At 45.7% G+C, this 7704-nt stretch overlaps 1 protein-coding gene across 1 annotated transcript in view; it reads left to right on the top strand.

Moving 5' to 3' along the window:
• Positions 1 to 3595: 3595 nt before the first annotated feature.
• C1QTNF8 (C1q and tumor necrosis factor related protein 8) overlaps positions 3596 to 7704 on the top strand; it is a 14104-nt gene continuing 9995 nt past the window's right edge. Inside the window, exon 1 of the mRNA XM_019541902.1 lies at positions 3596 to 3882. The gene's annotated coding sequence lies outside the window, so the exon portion shown is untranslated. The remainder of the gene's footprint in view (positions 3883 to 7704) is intronic.

Genomic DNA, 7704 nt, shown 5'->3' with positions numbered 1-7704 from the left:
GATATAAAATATTACAATAGCCTAACAGTGAGATCAAGATCTCCATAGAGGTGCCACTTGCACCAATTACTGCACTACACCCAATTTTCTGTAAGCTTTCAATGGCTTTGGGGGGGGTGGCTAAAAAACGAGGCAGGGGGCAAATCTCATGGATGTTCCCCTTTCAAAAATGCGAAGTTTCTATGCAAAAATTCAACTACCAAATTTCCAAGGGCAGTTTCTCTAGTACTTGCTTTGCAAAAGTATCCATGCCCCAAGCCAACACAACCTCAGGAGCTTTTAAAAACAAGTCAGGCTTCCTTACATAACCCTGCTCCACCTTTAAAAGGCTTTCTTTTTATCCAAATATCAGCCAAAGCATCCAACGCACTTTTCCACTCCGTGCCTTCGAGCCAGGGCTTCGCTACACACCTTCACGTGCCAAAAAGGAGGGCTGACTGCATAGCACTGTGCACTGCTCCAGTTGGTTGTGTGTAGGGACAGAGGGGATGAGTTGCAGATGGAAAGGGAAGGAGACAGATTACACAACAGGCGTCTCTCCTTGCTCCAAGCAGCTGGGGTGGGGAATGGTTAAGAATTGAACTAAACCACCTCTTACCAGCTGGGGCGTTAGCACTTATTTTTAAAAGGGGAGCACACCTCCAATTCACTGCAGCAATTCTGGACCGTACTCCTCATCTTGGCAGGGATCTACTGCTTCCAAGAAGAAAGGCTGCCTGACAAGTTTGCAATGCAATGTGCTTCTGGGGGGAGATCCAGCAGCGAGATGGGAACTGCTGTGATGCACGCAGGGATGCCACGAGCGCGTCTTTCTTCTGCGCTAGCCTCCCCCCCGACCGATCTTCCCTGCCTGCACACACTTCCATTTCCTCTCACCACACCCCTGCAAAACCTGCTGGGCCCGGAAAGCCAAAACCCACCAGCTGAAGAAGCTGGGGTTGGCCGAGCCTGTAAACAAAATCATTGGGAACTGCAGTGCCTATAATTACGCTGGAATTACTCAACAGTTACAGCTCAATTACTCTGTGGTGGTGCTTCAAAATACCTGCATTTACCATTAATCTGTCTAATCAGGAAATTGGCTGTCGGGCTGAGAAGAATTACAATGTAAATACGATGTGGTTAATACCCTTGGTTTCTAATGGGATTTCGAAGTACGGAGAGACCACCCAAACATGGAACCCCTGCTGCGTACGGACAAGGCAGGAGTCTGCCCCTGCCCCACAGAGCTTGTAATCAATAGACAAAATAAACCCAGGGGACAGGGAAGAAAGAGGGCACACATGGAGGGAGCTAGCACGTGTCATGTTAGAGCCTATAGTTGATGATGATGTATGGGCTGTCTCACTCTAAAAGCCATGAGAAAGATTTGGGTAGGCGACACTAAGAGCATTACACTATATTTATTATATATGAAAATATAGTTATATCTATAATAGTGCACAAATAGTGACGCCTATATAACCTGATGCTTTATATTCACAGAACCACAGGGTTCAAAGAAACCTTGAGGGTCCTTTGGTCCAACTCCCTGCACAAATGCTCTTCTTCAATCACCCCCTGGTCAATGCTTATCCAGGCTCCCCTTGAAAACCTCCAGTGACGGACGCTCCACAACTTCCCTGGCAGTGGATCCTGCGGCCACTGCGCTGCTCTGATTGCTGGGAAGTTTTTCCCCCCCCCGATGGCCCTTCTAAACCAATTTTGCTGCAATTGCAAGGCATTGCTTTGTGCCCTGCTCTCTGCAACAAGGGGGAGCAGTTGTCCTTCCTCTTCGTGCACTATAAGACCCTGTTTCCCAGTTGCTTACGATTGTTTGCCCAACTTTAATTCATTGTTTGGGCTGAAACCATCTCAATTTGGGACCTGTGCTCCGAGCTGAATTTCTTGGGGAAAATGCATCAGCAAAGAAGGCTCAGATGTTTCTAAGAAAGAGACTAGGGGGGAAAGGGTTTTCTCAAGTCACATTTTTTGTGTGTGTAACCATTTCACTGAGAAACGCTAGCCCCTCTGGAGCAAAGGCTTGCAATTTGCTGCAGGTTTAGCCTTGAGAATGGGCTTTTTTTTTTTTTTTTTTGGCACCGCTGTGAAAATCTCCTCGAACAAGCCTCTGAACATCTTGCTCTACATACACCCAGGAGAGATGGAAGAGTTCTGCAGATTCTCTGAAGATGACATCTGCACTGACCATGCTCCATCCCCATCACCTCTCCTGCCCGCTGCCCCCCACTGCACCTATTTCATCTTCGCTGTAGAGTATTTTCCAGCAATGGTGCCTCCTTCCAGCCCATTATACCTGATGATGGCTGGCTTACAGCAAATGGTGCAGCTTTCAGTTCCTTCTGACCCTTTTAATTTTTTTAATTAAAAAAGGGCTATGGGATGATGCATGGAGGCACTAAAAGCAGGAAGAACATCTGTCTTGTTCAGCCCACCCTTGCCTCAACTCTCCTCCTGGGCAGCAAGGAGGTGCAAAGTTGGGTTTATGAAGACATGGGATGTAGAAGGGACTGAAACACAGAAAAGGACAGTCTGGAGAGCCCAGGAGGGCTTGGTAGAGATAGGGCATAATCTGTACCCACTGCCCTCAGAACCTGGAATAGACCCAGGAGCCTGAACCCCACCAGCATATAGGAGCAAAAACCACTAATCAAACATATGCCTCATCTCCCTCCCAGGGCTGGACCACACAGGAGATGACAACCTACTGCTGCTTTCTGGTAGCTCAGAGAACTGGCAAGACGTCAACCCTGCTGAGGAACTTTAGCATTCATTTAATGCAAGGGTTCCTTGGAAAATAAGTGAGAATGACACCAGAGAAATAGGGAATTTGCTCCCAGAATTAATTCTCTGCATACATGGGATAGGGGCAATCTCCTGCAGAGAAGCAGAACCGCAGTAGAGCCGTGCTGCCAATTCAGTATAATTACAATCGCTGACCTTTCAGCGTGACCCGGGCTCTGGTAGGAAATGGATAGCGTTGAAAGAAGGTCTGGGAAGAAACAGGTAATAGCACCTGTCCACTTCGCATCTGTCAGAGTCCATTCTCACTTGCCATCCTTTACTTTGGGAGGAAGAGACTGAAGGGACAACCTCCAAAAGTATGTTCCCGTGCTTTCGCCAGGTTGAAGGCTTTGCTTTCCAGACATAGCAGAACCATTGCAGGGAAAGGGAGACACTTTCCATGCCGTCCCTCCCTTCTGCCTACACCTCCTCTGACATGGAGCCACCTCTGTTCTGGTTTAATAATGAAGAGCAGAGCACGAAAACTGGCTGTAGGCCCTGCTGAAGGGCTGCATGCTGGGGCAGCTAGGGGCCGACAAGCAGGGACAGGGCAACACCTCCACATTATACGTTCCCAGGAGCAGCTGCAGATTATGCTGTAGGATCCTAGCAGGTGCCCTCATCTCCTTTGTATAAAATGCAAAACATTTTCCCCCCCTTTTTTTGCTGAATATCCCAAAGAAAAAATCAGCTCCATGTATTTCTTGCATTTTTAACTTCCTGTTGGCCACGAGAGCTGTTTGTGGTTTTCTGGGTTTTTTTTAATCCTGTATTTCTAGCTGTTAGAGGAGCCTGACAGACTGTCTCTGAGCTAAAGAGCCTACAGGAAAAAAAATTCAAAGGGTCAGAAGGAGCTGAAAGCTGCACCACTTGCTGTAAGCCAGCCACCCAACTCTGTCCCAAGCAGCCAGCACTTACAGCTGCTGAGTTTCATAAGAAGTTGGACTGATGCTCCGTGTTTCATTTGGATACCGGCAAGGAAACTGAAGCAGCAGAAGCCACCAGCCCGGCTGCTGAATGAACAGTAGCTTTCATATTATGAAGCTCCCCAAGCAACAGCAAAGAAACTAAGGAGAAAAGGAGGTTTTGAGTCACAAGGTAAGTTCACTGGATGCAAACAGCTGGAAAAATGATCGATCTGGAGAAGGGACTGTTCCCACCCAGTCGCTGCTGATGGCTTGAACGAGTCACAAAAATAATACTTGGTCTTTACTTTTACGCTGCACTGGGACAGGCAAAATAAAGGAGTGGGTTGACTGGGGACTTTCCAGAATATTGCGCTAGTGGCTTTAAGATGTCCCTGCTAATGCTCATCACTTCCTTTGCCACCCCTGCCATGCCCCATAGAAATTGCGTTCATGCTGCTAGGCTTTTTTTAAGCAATAGGTTTGTCCATACGAATTAGTGCCCCGGCTGTACTTTCCAATGGCTGCCTTCACTAAGGGGGCTTTCTCTGCTTTCCCAGCCTGCAGATCAATTCTTTGCTAGCACACATGCAAGGCAGATGTAGGAGTTGACTTTACAGCCCCCGCTCCAGGGTAGGAAACATTCACAGCTTTAACGTGTGTTGCTCCAGCTTTGCCCAAGAATCGCAGGGGTGTGAGGCGTGCTTTCTTCCCCTAGCCTCAGCTGATTAACGGTGGTGCCCGTGTGGCTTAGCAGAGGGCTGGTAGAGTCATCAGTTAGTCATCGCCATGTGGATTGCCTGGACCAAGGGAGAGGAGTGTCTGTCCAATGGGAGTCAACACCAGCCCTTGGCCTTTTGCTTTGCAAGCAGCTGGCAACGGCTGCCGAAGTGTGAAAGCGGAGGTCCCATGCTGCACAGAAACCTTTTTCCGTGTGACTGATGAAGACTCACCATCATCACCGTCATCATCCATGTGACCGAAGCACGTGGCTGAAACCGAGGCCCCAAGCCACTGACTCACAGGCGGTGCCGTCACCAGGAGGAACTCCATTTCATCAGCTCGTGTTTCCTCTGGGCAGTTGCTGAGCTGGAACTTGTCCTCTTTCTCCAAAAAGCAGGGCTGAATCATTGTCTGGCCATGTGAAAATGAGACTCCTTCCCAGGGCCCGCCCAATAAAAAAACATGACCCTGTCCAGTCTCCAGGCCATTGCAGTCATGTTCCTGGCAAGCAACACCACCAAATATTGCTCAGGGGAAAAAAAGAACTAGGAGGGGACCCTTGGGTCTTTAGTAAGCAGTGCTCACTTTTATTTGGTGTTCTGGGCCACGACCGAGGCTCTGAAGCGGTTCTGTAAGACAAAAGGATAAAAAAATAGCCGTATTAATAACAACACTTGCAACAGTAACAAGAAAAATGATTATTTGAGACCCCAAATCATTAATGAAGCAGAAGGCAATTTCACACATGGCATGAAAGCAGGCATTGCTCCCTTGATCAGAGTGGAACTATGTCAGCGCCTGCCAGCTCTGCATGATACATCTCTTCTTGATTAGGAATCAGAGCAAAGGCTTGCTGAATTGTAAGGATTGGATCTAACCTCTTGTTCAGGCGACTGGGGAAGCACGGGGCAGCTACTAATTTGGGATGTGACCCAAGCTTCTGAAGTGTTTGGGTGCAGATCCCAGCTCCTTTAAATTTGGGACATCTAGAAGTTTAGGGTTGTGCTCCATGCTTGAAGGTGCACTTTTTGATGGTCTCACCGTGTATCCAGACAAAGCGGATGCTGGGAAAAGCTCTTTCAGCTGTAAGCAACCACATTTGAAAGCCACGGACTTTCTGGTACGAGCCGCTCCTCAGGAGAGTCATCCCCAAATGCTTTGAAACATGTGAAGAGAGGGAACCAACAGAAAGGCATCTGCAAAAGGCTGTTAATTGTGCTGGTATTTTAAGTGACATGGCCAACTCTTCCTCTCCATGTGCTCCTCAGATGATATTCAGGCAGGCAAAAATGCTCATTATATCTCAGTGTGCAACGAGGCACTAAAATATCTGAGAACTAGGCCATCGTTTCAAAGAAGAGCTGTCCATCAGGGACAGTATGAATCTCCCGCTGGGAGAGACTCCTGAACTGTTTGGATTTGAAGGGCGCTTGTACACATGACGAAAATTGGCCGTTTTTGTAGTTTAATTGCATCACGCTGTACACATACAGGGGTGGTTTTTTTACAATTTAAATGAGTTTACTACATTGCCAACTAAACCACATCCGCATGGAGTTTAGTTTGCAACATAGCTATTTGTAACGTTGCAGCCTTATCTGTTTATATTTAAGACTGGTCACTGTTTTATGGGGTGTTTAATTAGTCCATCAAGAATTGCTGTAGAGTAGTAGTAATGCACTTATATAACTGCTCTGGATCAAACGGAGCATATGATACAACAGTGTCCTTGGCTAGAGAAAACTGTTCAGATCCATAATTTATACAACACCTGCTTTGACAATGAAGTGAGAGCTCAGCCATTGGCAATACAGGTTTATTATTTCAGGTTGTATCTGGGAATGCATTCAAAAGTTTGGATGCTTGCTTTGCAAAAACCTGCTGGATTTGCTGCAGGGAAAAGAGACTATTAAATGAGACTAGTATTTTTCTATTCTCATCTGGATACCGTAGGAAAGGCTTCTTATGGATCAGATTCATAATGCTTTCACAAAAATCAGGCTCCACTTTCCTATTATTTTTTTAATAGGATTTTTTACCAAGACGGTAACAAAAGAGAATCAAAACAGAAGTGCAGGGGTCATGGTTGAATCATTTCATGTTTTGCAAGCTTCCAATTTAACTGCTAAAGGGTTTTTTTTTTTTAAGATATCCCCATTTAATGCATGAAGAAGTTTCATTTTCTTGGTTGTCCAGAGAAAATTTCAGCTATTTTTCTTCCGTCTCATTTGCCACCAGAAATTAGCTGTGCTTATGCTGTGTTCTGAGCAGGTCTCTGGAGATCGTTATAGGAAAAAAAAAACAGTTTCCATTCCTCATAGTAATTACCTATTGGAATCAGATTAGCTGAGAAGAAACATCACTTTAAAGCACCAAAAGTTCATTTATGAAAATCAGAGACAGTAATGCACATGCAGCTATTGTAACAAGGACGTCTTATAGCGTCGTAGTGTATGTGGCTTAATCGCTTGTGTCATTAGGGAACGTGGGTCGCAAGTGTAAAAGGAATTAGTGAACAGCAGACCTCAAGAGGTTCAGAAGAAGGGCTCCCTTTAGACAAACTATCAAAAATTGCAGATAATTTTAGAGCTCTTCCCTCTGCAAACTTGAGCTAGGTGTGAGAGGTGAGCCCAGAGTGAAACAGCTTAATCCAAACACTTCAACTTAAAAAAAAAAAAAAAAAAAAAAAAAGGATCAGATTGCACCAAGACTTTAACAAAAGAGTATCAAAACAGAAAGCCAAAGGTCATGGCTCAATCTTTTTTTATGCTTTATAAGTATCTAGTTTAACTTGAATTGGATGATCCTACCTTGAGCAGGGGGTTGGACGAGGTGACCTCCTGAGGGCTCTTCCAGTCCTACTTTTTGATGATTTTGTGATTCATCTTCAACCTCTGAGCTGGGCACCCGATATGTAGGAAACATTGGCTCCTAATTTGAACCTTGTGGGATGCATCGATCTCTCTGCGAAGACTCCCAACTGTGGGTTGCCTTGCAGTATTTTTTTTATCCCTTTGCTCTTGGGTCTTTGAAAGTAGCACAGAAATGGAGAGAGAGCATTCGGCAGGCAGAATGACCTGGATTGCATTTTTGGACAAGCCACCAACGTTTTGAGCCTCTTCTTTGAGCACCCGGGGTTGTGAACATTGTGGCCATCAGTCGGGGTTATAACAATGTGATGAGAAGAGCCAATCAGGAATTTTTTGGTTAAATGATTTTATTGAAAAATACTGATTCACTAGATGACAAAATCTGGAGGGTCAGTGGGGGCAATTCTTTTTTTTTTTTTTTT

This window comes from Crocodylus porosus, unplaced genomic scaffold (assembly GCF_001723895.1).
Source record: "Crocodylus porosus isolate Cpor-Errol unplaced genomic scaffold, CroPor_comp1, whole genome shotgun sequence".
Classification (NCBI taxonomy): domain Eukaryota; kingdom Metazoa; phylum Chordata; order Crocodylia; family Crocodylidae; genus Crocodylus; species Crocodylus porosus.
This window is presented reverse-complemented; position numbering and strand designations above follow the sequence as displayed.